Raw genomic sequence first — 18,322 nt, 5'->3', positions numbered from 1 at the left:
AAAGCAATTAGTTTTGGTGTCACATTTTAGACATGTAATCCTTTTTAATCAGATACCATTTGATTTGATACTATTTACTTTCCCATTATAGCAGTTTTGAATAAGAACATATTTTTTGATTTTTTTTTAGAATTTTATTAGAAGATTTAATGGAATAATAGGGACAAGAAAAGTTATTGAAAGTATAAGACAATTAAAAAGTAAACAAAAAAGGCTATTCAAGAGTCAAAGAGTAAGATCCATAAAGAGTTATATAGAAAACTAGAGACAAGAGTTAGAAAAAAAGAATTGTTCAAAATTGCTAAGATGAGAGATAAGAAGAGTAGAGATCTTAATGGTGTTATATGCATCAAAGGCAAATACTGAAGAGTTTTAGTGAAGGATGAAAAGATTAAAAATAGATGGAGAGATTATCTAGATAATATTTTTAATAGTAGTTTTAAGAATGATATTGGTGAGTTGAACATCCTTTCTCAGGATATAAATTGTGTGTTTAAACGTAATATTAAAAGTTATGTAGTTAAAAAAGCTTTGAGAATGATGAGATTAAAGAAAACTATAGGACTGGATATAATCTCGATTGAAATTTGGAAATGCTTAGGTGAAATAGAGTTAAGATGGTTGATGGATCTTTTCAATAAAATTTGGTATGCCCAAAAGATGTCAAAAGAATAGAGAAAGAGTACTCTTGTGCCTTTATACAAGAATAAAGGTGTTGCACAAAATTGTTCGAACTATTGGGGAATAAAACTTATGAGTCATACTATAAAACTTTGGGAGAGAATAACTGAATGTAAGTTGTGATGTGAGGTTACTATTTTTGAAAACTAATTTGGGTTTATGTCAAGATGCTCCACAACAGAGACAATCCACCTTTTAAGGCTTTTATTGGAGGGATTTGGGGTGAGAAAGAATGATCTATGTATGGCATTTATCGATTTAGAGGAAGCATACAATAGAGTTCTTCAGAGGTGCTTTGGTGGGCCTTAATAAAGAAAAGAGTCATTTTAAAGTACATCAACATAATTAAAAATATGTATAAAGAAGTAGTAACAAATGTGAGGACAGCTGGGGGCATGACATCTAGCTTCTCTATTACCAAGGCTTAGCATTAAGTCCTTTCCTTTTTGTATTAGTTATGGATGAACTCACTAAACATATCTAAGTTAAGGTGTCATGGTTTATGTTATTTACTGATGATATAGTCTTAGTTGCTGAAACTTGTGATGCTCTTAATATGAAATTAGAATTATGGAAGAGTACATTGGAGTATTGAGTTTTTAAATTGAATAGATCTAAAACTAAATATATGAAATGCAAGTTTAGTAATTACAAGTAAGTGTGTACTAGTGTCATTAAGTTAGATGGTGAAGGAGTACCAAAGAGTAGTCAGTTTCGATATTTAGGATCAATTATTTAGAGTGATACTGAAATAGAAGCAGATGTCAAACATATGATTTAAGCATAATGGCCGAGGTGACAAAGTGCACCAAGTGTTTTGTGCGATTGCATTATGCCTTTAAAGTTAAAAGTGAAGTTTTATAAAATAATTGTAAGGCCTGCATTACTTTATGAAACTGAGTATTGGGTTATTAAGAAATAATATGAGCAAAAAGATGAATGTAGCGGAGATAAAAATGCTTAGATAGATGTATGATAAGACTAGAAGAGACAAAATAAAAAATGAAGAGATTTGAAAAAAATTAAGGGTAATCCGAATCGAAGAGAAGACGAGAAAGGACTATTTGTAATGGTTTAGATATATAAAACGTAGGTCTAGAAGTGCACCGATTAAAAGAATTGAATCTCTAGATCTAAGAGAGTTCAAAACATCCAAAGGTAAACTTGGAAAGATAATGATGCAAGTAATTAAAAATGATATAATTAAAGAATTAGACGAAAAGGTGATTGTTGATAGAAATAAGTAGCGTAAGAAGATTCAAATTACAACCTAACCTGATTATTTTATTTAGTTTTTTCATATAGCTGGCCTCAGATTATGGGATATAAGACTTAGTGTGTTGTTGTAGAATTTAATTGAAAATAAAAAAGATACAATAAAGAGAGGCTTTCACAAATTCAAACTCAGGATAACAACCAAAACAGATAACTAAGGAACCCAAATCCAAAACCAGAACATCTAAACCCCCCAAAATATAAACTTCCCAGGCTATAATACCTATCAGAAAAAAATACATTTAATCTTTTTAGTGTCATAACGTCTAGATCCGGAGATCCATCGCTAGACATTGGCTTGAATGAGTCACCACCAATCTTTTTTATTTAGTTACGATTGGTCACCTAAGGAATCTATCCTTTTAAGGAACACATAAGCTTAAGGCTCCCTAAAAGAATATGTTCGGGTCTACTAACCAGAACAGGGTTTGGGAGTTCGGTTATGTGTGAGGAAGGTTATAGCACCCTCACAACGCCCATCAAAAGATGGTACTAACTTAATTTTGTGTTATCCAATAAGCCTCATAAATTTACCAAGTAATTAACTATTGGAAATTAATCTCAATTGACTCTAATATTTTTAGCAAAAAATTGAAAAAATCTTCTCACCTCAAGAGTATGCAAGAAAACTACTATCTCACTTGCAGAGGCTCCATTGTCGGATTATTTAATATTAAAGAAAATTCAAGAAAATAAAAAAAATGATTGCTTTTGTGCAGGAAAAATTGATAATTTCAACTTTTCTCCAAAATATTTTTTAGAAACTTTAATTTTGAGAAAAATTGATACTTTCAACTTTTCCCAAAAATATTTTTTAGAAAGCTTATTTTCAAAAAAAATTGATAAATTGATACTTTCAACTTTTCCTCAAAAATATTTTTTAGAAAGCTTATTTTCAAGAAAAATTGATACTTTCAACTTTTTTTCAAAAATATTTTTTTTAGAAAACTTATTTTCAAAGAAAATTGATGCTTTCAACTTTTCTTCAAAAATATATCTTTTTTAAAAAACTTATTTTCAAAAAAAATTGATACTTAACTTTTCCTTAAAGATTTTTTTTTTTTACGAAAATTGATACTTTCAACTTTTTCTCAAAAATATGTCTTTTTTAGAAAACTTATTTTCAAGAAAAATTGATATTTAACTTTTTCTTAAAAATATTTTTTTTTAGAAAACTTATTTTCAAGAAAAATTGATACTTTCAACTTTTCATTTAAAAATATTTTTTTGAATTTTATTTAAAGGAAATAAAATAAAAAAAATAATAAAAATGAAAATAAAAATAAAGAAAAATAAAATAAAATGTGTTAAACAATTCTAATCTAATCAATAAATAATAATAATAATAATAATAAATAAATAAATAAATAAATAAATAAATAAATAAATAAATAAAAAATGAAAAATAATAAAAAAAACCTGGGGATGGCTTTGCTTGGTGGCTCGGTTCGGCGCGGCTTGAAGAAGAAAAGACGGCTCGAAGACGTAGCTCGACTCGGCTTCGAAAACAGCTCGCACTTGGGTTGAACGCGGGTCGAAAGCGGGTCGACGCTCGGGTCGGATCGTCCGATTTCAAAACGTGCGGATCCTCTGGGCATAGTAACACCAAAACGACGTTATTTTCACTGGGTATAAAAGGCTAATTCGTCTATTTTTCAGCAGATCGAGCCTTCCCTCTCTCTCTCTTCTTTTTCTTTCCTCTCCCTTCTCTCTAAACCACGAAGAACTCCGGTTGAATCTCGTCAGATTCTAAAAAATTTTATCGAAATTTGAGTTTTTCACCGGAAGTTCATCGAAAAACTGATTGATTTCTAGAAATAATCGCTGGCAACTAGGAAGCTAGCCAAAAAATTCAAACTTAATCGAAAAAGTCATCGAAAAATACAAAGCTCGCTGAAAAATTCAACCGAAATCTGAAAATTTTTCAGAAAAAAAATTACCAAAAATCCAAAAAAATTCCCAGAAATTTCTAGAGCTGTTCTAACGCACCAAAACCCCTTTTTAACTTCTGTTTCTTCTCTGTTCACTCTCTCTCAGCTAGTATCTACCTTTTTCTGTGTTCTAGCCAATATTTATAGGGATTGATCAGAAGAGTTTCTGATCAATTCTTATTATTTTTTGGATTGAGATTCAATCTTTGAATCCAATCTGAATTCTGATTGAATCTCAAATTCACGGTAAAACTCAAGTTTCTATCCTAATCCAACTCCAATCGGGTAAAGGATAGAAGAAAAGAAAAAAATAAAATAAACAATAAAAAAAAAAATAAGGATAATATATTAATTAATAGATAAATAATAATAATAATTGATAAATTATAATAAAGTATGTATAAATACTAAATATGTATATATTAATAAATAGTAACAATAAATAAATAATAAATAAATAAGATACAAAAAATAAAAATACCAGAATAAAAAATAAAACGGGCCTACCTATTTGGACCAAGCCTAATTGATCCCAAATTGGGTGTCTACAGCTGCCCATCTTTGCACATTTTCTATGAAACAAAAATTACGCAAAGACGTAGACACCCATTCAAGACTCCACTCGACCTCTTTTTTCTTTTTTTTTGTGTTAAAAATTTGATCAAAACTCCTCTAAGCAGAGGCTCAACGACTTTGAAAAACATAAACAAAGCTCCTCTAATCAGAGGCTCAACGACTTTAAAAATGATTAAAGCTCCTTTAATCATAGGCTCAACGACTTTGAAAATAAACGGCTCCTCTAAACAGAGGCTCAATGACTTTGGAAAATAAACGGCTCCTCTAATCAGAGGCTCTACGACTTTGAAAAATAAACGGCTCCTCTAATTAGAGGCTCTATGACTTTAAACAAAGCTCCTCTAATCAGAGGCTCTACAACTTTGAAAAATAAATGGCTCCTCTAATCAGAGGTTCAACGACTTTTGAAAAATAAAAGGCTCCTCTAATCAGAGGCTCAACAACTTTGACAAAATAAATTGCTCCTCTAAACAGAGGCTTAACAACTTTAAAAGTAAATTGCTCTTCAAACAGAGGCACCTCAACTTTTGAAAGTAAATTGCTCTTATAAATAGAGGCACAACAACTTTTAAAAGTAAATTGCTCCTTAACAATCATGTTCAAAGGAGTTATAGATCGTGACTGAAGGAATTTTGTAATGAGAACTCAAGGATTCACAATTTGAGTTCAACATTCAAAAGTTCAGATTCGCAAGAATCTTTCAACTTCGTAAGAATTTATTGAAATTTAATTTTTAAAATTTCAGTTTCATTCAAATTTGTAATATCTCGAGATTTACATTTGTAACTTACAAGACTCGCATCCAACATTTAAAGATCCTTATTTGAATTTTGGAGATTCATATCCAAAAGTTCAAGGCTTTTCAAAGGTTCACATTTGGCAAACTTGGAATTCATATCCAAAAATCTAAAGCTTTTCATTTAAATTTTGGAGATTCACATCCAAAAATTCAAAGCTTTTCATTTGAGTTCAAAGGCTCACATCTAATAAAACTTAGAGTTTCATATATAAGTTCAGAGGTTCTCATTTAAAACATTAGAAATTTATATCCAAAAAGTTTTTAAAGATTCACATCCAAAAGTTTAAAAATTTTCATTTGTTCGAAGATTCACATTCGATGAACTTTAGGGTTTCACTCCTCAAAGATTCTCATTTTGAAACTCAAAGATTCTCATTTGAGTTCTAAAAAATTCTCATCAAAATATTCATAATTTACTTTTCAAGTGACTAAAAAATTTGCATGAATGAATGTTATGACAAAAAATGCAAATGCCTTCTTAATGATGCAAATGTAACAACCTAGATTTTCATAGTGCCATGTATGTCCAAACATCTAATTATGTGAATGTACTATTTAAGCAATGATGCCAACATGTTGCATGTAATGCGAATGTCAATAATGTCATAAAATCTTAAATAATTATGGAATATGGTCCTCAAGACCCTACCATCTCACATTCTCCCTTTATTTAGCTTCTCAACATTTTAGAACAAGCTTCATCAACTAATCATCATTGTTTCCATTACTTGATCACCATCCAGAGATTTTTTAGCGCCAATAAATTTTATCTATTACTCTACATGCCAGGCTTATCTGCACTAACCATTTCAAAATAAATTTCATGTTCTGTCACTTGGTTATCATTCATAAGCTTCTCAACACCAGTTTCGTCTATTGCTCCATATCATTTTCATCATTTAACCATAACTCATAGGTTATATCAACCAATACATCCCCATATTCATCACTTGATTATACCACTTTTCAAGATTTACCCCATCTTCATTTTATTGTCCAATCCATCATCATATTCTCCATTTGGTCACACATATGTCTTTTCAAATCATCTCTTTTAGGTTTTAACCATTTTTTCATTTTGTTACCACCTTCATCTTAGATTTCTCTTTAAAAAAATGCAAGATTTTTTTATGCACATTGTCATTCATTCATCATCATTTCAATTCTTGACAATTATAATGCACTCATACATTTTCTTGATTTATTCTAAGGATGTAACAATAAGAGAACACAAGGTAAATTATGGTAAAGATAATCAATGAAGATCTATTTTGGTACAAAACAAATGGGAAAGGAAATAAATTGGATAAATGTCATTGGGATGAATGGTATGTCCAAATGATGAATATTCAGACAATTCTCAACATTAATCTATGATTCTTTTTCAAAAACTCATTCCATTTATTGTTAAAGTCATTTTGAGCTTGGTGAACTTTGCCTCAGTTTTTGAGGGATCTTCAGATGTCTTTGATCTTCCATTTATGTGAACCATTTGACCTAGATCTTTTTTTACCCAAATCACCTTTGTAGGTTTTCAATTTGAATATTTTTTTTCGTTATCTCATTTTTTTTCTTTCTTTCTTTTTTTCTCTATTTTTTCATCATTTTTTTTTCTTTTTTCTCATTTTTCATTCATTGTTGATATCTTTCCACACATCAAACTTTAGAGCAATGTAGCATGATTCCATTATTTCATCATGAGCATGCCTTCGTTCAACATATGATCATTCAAGTTGAGCATTCACACTTGATCCAAATGGACTTTTCAAGATTGTAATGTAGGTCAAGGTGAGGGGTCATAAAAGAAATGGATATAATAGGCTCAAAACATGTATTAAAAAGGTTCAAGACTGAAGGATCATTTGATGAACTTGGCATTTTGCCCCCACATCATTTCACTACTTTTTTTTCCTCACACAAAGGATTCTCATTATTTTACCCCAAATCATGTGTGGCATTTACTTTGTCTTTTACTTTTCTTTCTCTTTCCATCTTTGAGATTGTCACAACGTCTAGATCCGGAGATCTATCACTAGATATTGACCTAAGGAGTCACCACCAATCTCTTTTATCTAGGTGCGATTGGCCACCTAAGGAATCTATCCCTTCAGGGAACACCTAAGTTTAAGGGTCCCTAAAAGAATAGGTTCGGATCTACTAACCAGAACAAGGTTCGGGAGTTCAGTTACGTGTGAGGAAGGTTATAGCACCTTCACAACGCCCATCAAAAGATGGTACTAGCTTAATTTTTGTGTTATCCAATAAGCTTTAAAAATTTACCAAGTAATTAATTATTGAAAATTATTCTCAATTGACTCTAATACTTTTAGTAAAAAATTAAAAAAATTCTCTTATCTCAAGAGCATACAAGAAAACTACTGTTTCACTTGCAGAGGCTCCATCGTCAGATTATTTAACCTTAAAAATAATTCAAGAAAAATAAAAGAAAAAAATGGTTGCTTTTGTACAGAAAAAATTGATACTTTCAAACTCTTTCCCAAAATATTTTTTAGAAACTTTAATTTTGAGGAAAATTGATACTTTCAACTTTTCCTCAAAAATCCATTTTTTGAAAACTTATTTTCAAAGAAAATTGATATTTTCAACTTTTCTCCAAAAATATTTTTTTTGGAAATTTATTTTTAAGGAAAATTGATACTTTCAACTTTTCCTTAAAAATATTTTTTTTAGAAAGCTTATTTTCAAGGAAAATTGATACTTTCAACTTTTTCTCAAAAATATTTTTTTAGAAAGTTTATTTTCAAAGAAAATTGATATTTTCAACTTTTCCTCAAAAATATTTTTTTTAAAAAATATTTTCAAAAAAAATTGATACTTTCAATTTTTTCTCAAAAATATTATTCTTGAAAAATTTATTTTATATTTTTTGTTCTTTTTTATTTATTCATGCAAAAAATATTTTAAAAAAAATAAACAAGCACATAAATAATAAAAAAAATAAAAAAAACTAAAGAAAAAAGGTTTTTGCTTTTCGCCAGATGGGGGCCTCTCTTTTCACCTTGCGGAGTTTCTTAATCAAAGCCATGGGCTTTCGCTTGAGACCCCTCTGGAACCTTCTGCGGACATGAGCAGGGAACAACTTGACTAGCTCATCGCTGGACATATCAAGGTGAGCATCCAAATCAATTCCTCTGAAGCTAAATTTCTTGAATGTTATTTCAAGAGTGCGCACCTTTGCTGCAACCTTCATTGATCCAAATTTGCACCGAATGAGAGAACTGGAAGCCACTCTTTCAATGTCATCACTTATGGTCATAGAAGGGAAAGAACAACTCAAGACAGGATAACTTTCAGTTAAAGAAGTTTTTATTTGACTAAAGGGGATATATCTGTAAAAGTATTCAGATCCGTCTCTTCTCTGGACAACCAAAATTACCTACATGCTCTTAGCTAGAATTCCTGAAATCATTTGTGTATTCAAGCAACATATCATGAAAGACTTCGACTTTTGGGTGATCTGCATGATTTTTCTTTGTACCTCGACGGAAGACATCAAAAAGAAATCTAAGTGTTTCTATTTCAGCCTCTGTTCCAGATTGGGTCATTACAGTTTCACTCTATGATTCCCGTGTCTTTCTGTAATCTCTCTTTTCTTTTTATCGTATGCTTTTCTTTATATCTCTCCCTCAAATCTATTTTTTATCAGTTTCTGATATCTGGATCTTTCTTCCTGTTGCTGTTCCTTAGCTTCCTGTAATTTTTGTAAAAGAATGATTAGTAATACAAGAGAAGGAACCAAAAAATCAATCAAACACTGTTCACGATTACGTTTCAGCAATAAATCAGATATAGAATTGTATTCAATATCCTCATCAACAAGATAATCAAAGGACGAAGTAAACTGCAGGTCTCCTTTGGACCTAAGGCCAGTGATGAAGTAGTTTGAACACTGGCAAGAATTAAGTGGAAGAGGCCAGGAGTCTAACCATATACTGACCAATAAGCAAGAGTTGATGTGACAAGTTGGCAGATGGCTTTAAAACTAAGGGCAAAATTAGGATAGGGAGAGGATAAATCAGCTACACAAGCTGGAAGCTTTGGGCTTACTTCTCGATGCAATCGTAATAATGCATTCCAGTTTTTTTCTCCTTCTTTTTCTTGTATATTCATTGTTGATATATATATTCATGTTGATAAAGTTTTAATTCAATTTCAATTAGTCATCCAATACTAAAGATTAGTATCTAAATAACAATCATCACAATCATCAAGCCTAATATCAATCTTTGAGCTTTTTTTCTTTTTTTTTTAATTAATCAGATAATCAAGAAAAAGAAAAAGAACATAAATCATAAAATAAAAATAAAAGTAATAAATATGAAATAAAAAATCTCTACAATCGAGCTTGAATTAGTTTAAATTGACAAAGAATCTTGGATAAAAAAGGGGTATCTACAGCTGCCCTTCTTTACACATTCTTTGCGAAGTAAGAATTATGCAAAGATGTAGACACCCATTCAAGACTAAACTTGACACTTTTTTATTTTTTTTTCTTCTTTTTTTTGTTTTATTATTATTTTTTAAATTTTAATCAAAGCTCCTCTAAGCAGAGGCTTAACGACTTTGAGAAACAAATGGCTCTTCTAATCAGAGGATCAATGACTTTGAAAAATAAATGGCTTCTCTAATCAGAGGCTCAACGACTTTGAAAAATAAATAAATTTTATAAGTAGAAGCACCATGACTTCAAAAATAAATGCTCCTCTAAACAAAGGCACCACAACTTTGAAAAGTAAAAAATAAATGCTCCTCTAAACAAAGGCACCACAACTTTGAAAAGTAAATTGCTCCTCTAAACAGAGGCACCTCAACTTTGAAAAGTAAATTGCTCCTTTAAATAGCGGCAACCACGACTTTGGAAAATAAATTACTCCTTAACAATCATGTTCAAAGGAGTTATAGATGTGACTGAAGGAATTTTGTAATGGGAACTCAAGAATTCACAATTTGAGTTCAACATTTAGAGGTTCAGATTCGTAAGAACCTTTCAACTTCGTAAGAATTTACTGAAATTTGATTATCAAAATTTCAGTTTCGTTCAAATTTGTAAGATCTCAAGATTTGTATTTACAACCTGCAAGACTCACATCAAAGATCCTCATTTGAATTTTGGAGGCTCACATCCAAAAGTTCGAGGCTTTTTAAAGGTTTGCATTTGGCAAGCTTAGGATTCACATCTAAAAATTCAAAGCTTCTCATTTGAGTTTAAAAGCTCAGTAATAAAACTTAGAGTTTCACATCTAAGTTCAAAGGTTCTCATTTTAAAAAATTTAGAGATTCATATCCAAAAAGTTAAAGCTTTGTATTTTGGAGATTCACATCCAAAGTTCAAAACTTTTCATTCTAGTTCGAAGATTCACATTCGATGAACTTTAGGGTTTCACTCCTCAATGATTCTCATTTTGAAAGTCAAAGATTCTCATTTGAGTTCTCAAAAATTCTCATCAAAATATTCATAATTTTTTTCAAGTGACTAAAAAATTTGCATGAATGAATGTTATGACCAAATAAGCAAATGCCTTCTTAATGATGCAAATGAGGTAACCTATATTCTCATGTGCCATGCATGTCCAAACAAAGTTTAATTCATCAAATTATGTGCTTGTACTATTCAAGCAATGATGCCACCATGATGCATGTAATGTAGACGTCTATGTCATAAAATTTTAAATAATTATGGTAATATGGCTATCAAAACTTTACCATTTCGCATGTCTTCCTTGTTCAGTTTCTCAATACTTTGGAACAAGTTTCATCAATCGATCATTATTTGACCATTATTCATGGACTTCTCAACACTAACAAATTTCAGAACAAGTTTTATCCACCATCACTGGGTCATTACTCATAGATGTCTCAGTATTAACCATTCTAAAACAAACTTTGTCCACTGATTATTTTCATCATTCAATCACAACTTGCAAGTCATGTCGACCAATTCATCCTTGTACTCATTACTTGGTCATCATTCATAAGCTTTTTGTACCAATTTCATCTATTGCTCCATATCATTTTCATCACTTAACCATAACTCATAGGTTATATCAACCAATACATCCTCATATTCATCACTTGATTATACCACTTTTCAAGATTTACCCCATCTTCATTTTATTGTCCAATCCATCATCATATTCTTCATTTGGTCACATCATATGTCCTTTCAAATAATCTCTTTTAGGTTTCTGCCATTTCTTTATTTTGTTACCACCATCATCTTAGATTTTTTTTCAAATGAATGCAAGACTCTTTTAAGCACATATTCATTCATTCATTATCATTTCAATTTTTGACAAATAAAATGCAATCAAGCATTTTCTCAATTCATTCTAGGGGTGTAACAATAAGAGAACACAAGGTGAATTATGGTGAAATAATCAATGAAGATCTATTTTGGTACAAAACAAATGGGGAAGGAAATAAATTGGATACATGTCATTGGGATGAATGGTATGTTCAAATGATGAAGATTCAGATAATTTTTAACATTAATTTAGGATTCTTTTTCAAAAACTCATTCCATTTGTTGTTGAAGTCATTTTGAGCTTTACAAATTTTACCCTAGTTTTTAAGGAATCTTCAGATATCTTTGATCTTCCATCCATGTGAACCATTTGACCTAGATCTTTTTCTACCCAAATCACCTTTTCAGGTTTTCAATTTGAATTTTTTTTTTCATTCTCATTTTTTTCTCCATTTTTTCATTTTTCATTTTTTCATCATTTTTCATCCATTGTTGATATCTTTCCACACATCAAACTTTAAAGAAATGTAGCATGATTTCATTATTTCATCATGAGCATGCTTTCGCTCAACATATGATCATTCAAGTTGAGCATTCACACTTGGTCTAAATGGACTTTTCAAGGTTGTAATGTTGGTTAAGGTGAGGGGTCATAAAAGAAATGGATATAATAGGCTCAAAACATGTATTAAAAAGGTTCAAGACCAAAGGATCATTTGATGCAACTTGGCATTTTGCCTCAACATCATTTCACTACTTTTTTCTTTCCTCACATAAAGAATTCTCATTATTTTACCTCAAATCATGTGTGGCATTTATTTTTTCTTTTATTTTTCTTTCTTTTTCCATCTTTGAGACCTTTTATGATATTTTTTTTCAAAAATTACCCCCAAGTGTAAAAGGTGATCCTTGGTTGGGGTTCTTCACAAAAAGAAATCATAATAGGCTCAAAGGGATAGTAATAAATGGTTTTTTGAATGGTAAAAAAAAGATAGCCATTTTTCATCTCAATTGTGAATACTTTTATTGAACATCATCTATTGAACAAAGCTCATGAACCTGTATAAAAGATTGCACATCTTTAAAATATATCTATTTCACCTCTGGTAACGGCTTATTTTTTTGCTCAAATGATCTTCTCATATTAATGTAGATGAGTTATCAAAATTAAATCTCAGAATTATTGTTATCATTGTCTAAATATTCATCATCTGAAATTTGAGAATGGGAATGTAAAGTTATGAAAGGTAATAGGGCATGGAATAATGGTTGAGTGAAAGAGAAAATGTAATGAAATGCATTAACTTGCCTTTATTAAGATGATAACAAGTGAAATCATATTGCAAAAAAGAAATCCTAACATTACTTTAAAAGAACTCTTAGAATGACAAGTAGCATTCAACCAGTTTTAACATCCTCTTTAAAATCATGCCCCTCTACAATCAAATGAAAGATTTTTATCTCGCCTCATTGATTCATTACGACGTTTCATATTCTTAATCCTCAAACAAAATGATTGGGCTTTTTCTGTCGAGTTCTAAAGATACAGGCTTGACCATTTGAGTGGCTGTTTCCATTATCATGCTCCTGTTGTAGTGCTTTTGGTAAAGGTAATCTTGTCAACATTGGGATGAGATACCAAAGAAATCATAACTTTCAGGCCCGATCCAATCAGAATGTTCAAGACACTTGGAAAAAAACTAACCTTCCTACACATGTCAGCCAGCTCTAAACAGGTGATAGATACCAACTAGAAAGGCTTCAGTATTGTAGCACAATTTGTAGCCAAAGCAAGAGCTACTTTTCAGGCGACCATCAGCAGTGGATAATTCTATAAAGTAATCAATTCGACCCCAAGTGGTTCATTAAGCACATAACTCTTAAATTTCTCAATAGGAAGAGAGATAGCAACCTTTTGCTTCACATCTAAACCTTCAGCAAGGTACGTATAGTACTTAAAACATCCAGTAACATCATCAATGTCCCAAGTTACTTCATCAATTGGTTTCTCATAATCAATTGCTCAAGCTTTGCTAATTTAGATTTTTTCTCTGTTATCTTAAAAACGATGGCCCGTAAATACTTGGCATGAATAGTGCCAGAAGTCGAAGCCCAATTTTTGCCTTTGTTTCTAAAAAGAGGTCTCTGAGCAGCAGCCACCGTAAGCTCCACATCTTCAATTGTAGTTGCTAGAATATGATCGATGTTCTGTTTAATTACAGAATAGATAATTAAAATTCACTTCTTGAGAACAGGCTCTCTCCACTCGCTGTTGATGAGTAACATTCAACTCAAAATTTGGATCACCATATTGAATCAGTTTGCCTTTTTTTTGTTTCACTCTCATCCTCAAACCAGTATCTAAGAAGCTTTTTTCTTTTTTTCTATGATCTTTCCCTAATTTCTGTACTCATGTTCTCCTGTTGCTTTTTCTTGATCAAAACTTACCATTCTATCCTTGATTAATCGTTGCACCTCATGCTTTAGAGTAGTGTAATTTTTAGTGCAATGGCCAGTAATTCTATAGTGGTAGTCACAGTGAGCTGTAGGATCATACCACTTAGGATAAGATGGTTTGAGCGAGTCATACGGCTTGGAAGTAATCATGTGGCTATTATAGAGCTCTCAATATAACTTCATATAATTCATGAGGATTGGATCAGATATAAGTTTTTCTTGAATAGTCCATTGCTCTCGTGAACCATTTTTTAGGCTAATAGGATGAATTTAGGGTATTGCAAGAGTTTGACTATTAAGGCTTTGTATGGAAGCTTGGGTGATAAAAATGGACTAGTATATGGATGAATTAGGTGATTGTGGGGTTGGTTGGTATGGATAAGATGAAGAATAGTTCACAGTAGGATAGTATAGAGAGTAATCTGAGGGTGTATAGGGTTGATATCCCCTGAATTATCTATCAAAACTTACAGCTTGAGCTTCAATCTCTTTCTTCTTGGGTGTTTTCTTGGTTTCTCTTTCTTTCAGCTTATCATTTTTAATAGCATTTTCAATGATTTCGTCTGAGATCACTATGTCAGTGAAATTTTTTATGGCATTTCTTATCATCTTTTCATAATAGGAGGATTTCAAAGTACTGACAAACAATACGGTGGTCTTCTTTTTAGTAAAAAAAGGTTGCACTTGAGAAGCAATATCCCTTCATCATTAGGCATATTCTTTAAAGGATTCAGTTTCTTTCTTCTTTATATTCTGTAAAGAAAGATGATCAAGGGCCAAGTCTATTATATGCTGGTATTGACTAATGAAAGTATGAGCCATATCACTCTAAGAATAAATACGATTCCTGTCCAGCTGGACATACCACCTAGCAGCAGAGCCAGTGAGGCTATCATGGAATGCATGCATCAAGAGCTTTTCATTATTGGCATGGGCAACAATTTTTTGACAGTACATAGTAATGTGAATTTTTGGACACTTTGTACCATCGTATTTTTCAAACTTCAGCACTTTAAATTTTGAAAGAATAACCACATCAGAAACTAAACAAGGCCCAATAGCATCAACTGAGCTATAAAAACTAACTCCCTCCACTGGTCGTAGCCTTTTCTTTAACATGTTTATCTTCTGTTAAGCTTTTAAGGCTTTTAAAGTCCCCTTTTCTTTAGGCCTTAATTTTTCTTTTTTTTCTAGATCATCTAAATTAGGGATTGATATTGGTTCTACTACCTTTTCAGTAAATACATGATTTATATAATTTTGGTATTGTCCTTGATTTGAAGCTGATGGTATTCTGGGATATGTGTACCCTACAGGATAAGTAAATCGCTGTGGTGGTAGACTTTGTGCAGATTGGACTTGATGTGGCTCGAAACCAAGAAGGTACAGTGAGTCATCCTTCTCTTATTGGCTAGCATTCTCCTTTATTGCCTTCCCCTTGTTTAACTTATTCAAAGCCTTTAAAATCTTATTTAACTCTCATTCTAACTTCTCCTGAGCTTTCTCTATTCTCTCGAGATGATTGAAATTTTCTTGTTCCATTAGTCTAGCTTGAGCTCTTGTATTGTATTGGTGAGTAGGGTTGTTTGGTGGAGCTATCTTTGAACCTTTAGCTCCACAATTATGATTAGAAATGCTATGCTATGCTTTATGTATGATACGTTGATGCATGAATGAAATATACATTTTTATAGATGAAATCTAATATGAAATAGATGCAAATGATTGTGTTAAAACATGATCATGAAAATAATACAGATGCATAAAATCAGACAAACAACATAGTTAGTTTCATAGATGAAATGAAAGTAATGCCGAGGCATAATGTTACTATGATAATGAAAATGATGCACAAAGTCAGACAATCAAAATGATTAGATAAACACCATTTTTGTGTCCTAGTTTCAGGGTATATCTATCATTGGGTAGAAAGAGCTCTATCTTAGGTTTAGGCACTTCTAAGGTTCATTATATGTGGTTCAAGGTTAAAGTCTAAAGGTTTCCAAATTGCTCCTTATATCATTGTCTATCACAGACTAGTAAAACACCTTAATCCGTACCTATTACAGGCTACAAGCGAAAAAAGTTCAATTTGAATGGGAGTATTTCGCTAGCCACTGCGGATGCATTAAACCTCATGAAAGCAATAGGTACTTTACTCCCTTCTAAAGGGACGGAGCTCGGGTATAAAGCTCATGTTATGCATATACATATGAATGACATAATTAATAAAGTAAATAAACATGAATGAATAAATAAAATATATACAAAAAGGTTCAATTTTATTAGGCTTTTGGATAACACAAATTTATTTGCTAGCCTAACTCTCAGAGTGTCCCAGTGGAGTCGCCAAGCTGTTATAACGTCTAGATTCGGGGATCTATCGCTAGACATTGACCTAAAGAGTCGCCATCAATCTTTTTTATCTAGGTGCGATTGGTCACCTAAAAAATTTATCCCTTCAAGGAACACCTAAGTTTAAGGGTCCATAAAAGGATAGGTTCGGGTCTACTAACCAAAATAGGGTTCGGGAGTTCGGTTACGTGTGAGGAAGGTTATAGCACCCTCACAACGCCCATCAAAAGATGGTATCAGCTTAATTTTTGTGTTATCTAATAAGCCTTAAAAATTTATCAAGTAATTAATTATTGAGAATTATTCTCAATTGACTCTAATACTTTTAGCAAAAAATTGAAAATTTTCCCTCACCTCAAGAGCATGTAAGAAAACTACTGTTTCACTTGTAGAGGCTCCATCGTCGGATTATTTAACATTAAAAAAAATTCAAGAAAAATAAAAGAAAAAAATGGTTGCTTTTGTACAGGAAAAATTGATACTTTCAAACTTTTCTCCAAAATATTTTTTAGAAACTTTAATTTCGAGGAAAATTGATACTTTCAACTTTTTTTCAAAAATCTATTTTTTTGAAAACTTATTTTCAAAGAAAATTGACACTTTCAACTTTTTCTCAAAAATTCATTTTGAAAACTTATTTTTAAGGAAAATTGATACTTTCAACTTTTCCCCAAAAAAATTTTTTTAAAAAAAAATTTTTTAAAGAAAATTGATACTTTCAACTTTTTCTCAAAAATATTTTTTAGAAAGTTTATTTTCAAAGAAAATTGATACTTTCAACTTTTTCCCAAAAATATATTTTTTTTAAATTTATTTTTAAGGAAAATTGATACTTTCAACTTTTTCCTAAAAATATTTTTTTTAAAAAGCTTATTTTCAAGAAAAATTGATACTTTCAACTTTTCCTCAAAAATATTTTTTTTAGAAAGTTTATTTTCAAAGAAAATTGATATTTTCAACTTTTCCTCAAAAATATTTTTTTAAAAAAATATTTTCAAAGAAAATTGATACTTTCAACTTTTTCTCAAAAATATTATTCTTGAAAATTTTATTTTATATTTTTTATTCTTTTTTATTTATTCATGCAAAAAATAGTCTAAAAAAAAAAAACAAGCACATAAATAATAAAAAAAAAAACTACAAAAAAAAAGGTTCTGGCTTTTCGCCAGATGGGGGCCTCCCTTTTCACCTTGCGGAGTTTCTTAATCAAAGCCATGGGCTTTCGCTTGAGACCCCTCTAGAACCTTCTGCGGACATGAGCAGGGAACAACTTGACCAGCTCATCAGTGGACATATCAAGGAGAGCATCCAAATCAATGCCTCTGAAGCTAAACTTCTTGAATGTTATTTCAAGAATGCATACCTTTGCTGTAGCCTCCATTGATCTAAATTTGCACATAATGAGAGAACTGAAAGCCACTTTTTCAATGTCATCACTTATGGTCATAGAAGGGAAAGAACAACTCAAGATAAGACAACTTTCAGTTGTAAAAGAAGTTTTTATTTGACTAAGAGGGATATATCTACAAAAGTATTCAGGATTCGTCTCTTCTCTGGACAACCAAAATTACCTACATGCTTTTAGCTAGAATTCCTAAAATCATTTGTGTATTCAAGCAATATATCATGAAGGACTTCGACTTTTGGGCAATCTGTAGGATCTTTCTTTGTACCTCGACAGAAGACATCAAAAAGAAATCTAAGTGTTTCTACTTGAGCCTCTGTTTCAGATTGGGTCATTGCACTTTCACTTGATGATTCCCATGCCTTTCTGTAATCTCTCTTTTCTTGTTGCCGTATGCTTTTCTTTATATCTCTTCTTCAAATTTATTTTTTTGTCAGTTTCTGATCTCTGGATCTTTTTTCATGTTGCTGCTCTTTAACTTCTTGTAATTTTTACAAAAGAGTGATTAGCAAAACAAGAAAAAAAACCAACAGATCAACTAAACACTATTCATGGTTACATTCCAGTAATAAATTAGA

General features: G+C 31.2%; 1 pseudogene; it reads right to left on the bottom strand.

The window, feature by feature from the left end:
* Nucleotides 1–13,023: 13,023 nt before the first annotated feature.
* On the bottom strand, nucleotides 13,024–13,837 carry LOC111295662 (aminoaldehyde dehydrogenase 1, peroxisomal pseudogene; annotated as a pseudogene).
* Between the last annotated feature and the right edge of the window lie 4,485 nt (nucleotides 13,838–18,322).

The sequence above is a fragment of the Durio zibethinus genome, chromosome 14, assembly GCF_047325235.1.
Source record: "Durio zibethinus cultivar Kanyao isolate XHJ-2024 chromosome 14, ASM4732523v1, whole genome shotgun sequence".
Classification (NCBI taxonomy): Eukaryota; Viridiplantae; Streptophyta; class Magnoliopsida; order Malvales; family Malvaceae; genus Durio; species Durio zibethinus.
The sequence above is the reverse complement of the archived record's forward strand: the minus strand, read 5'-3'. Positions and strand labels throughout refer to the sequence as shown.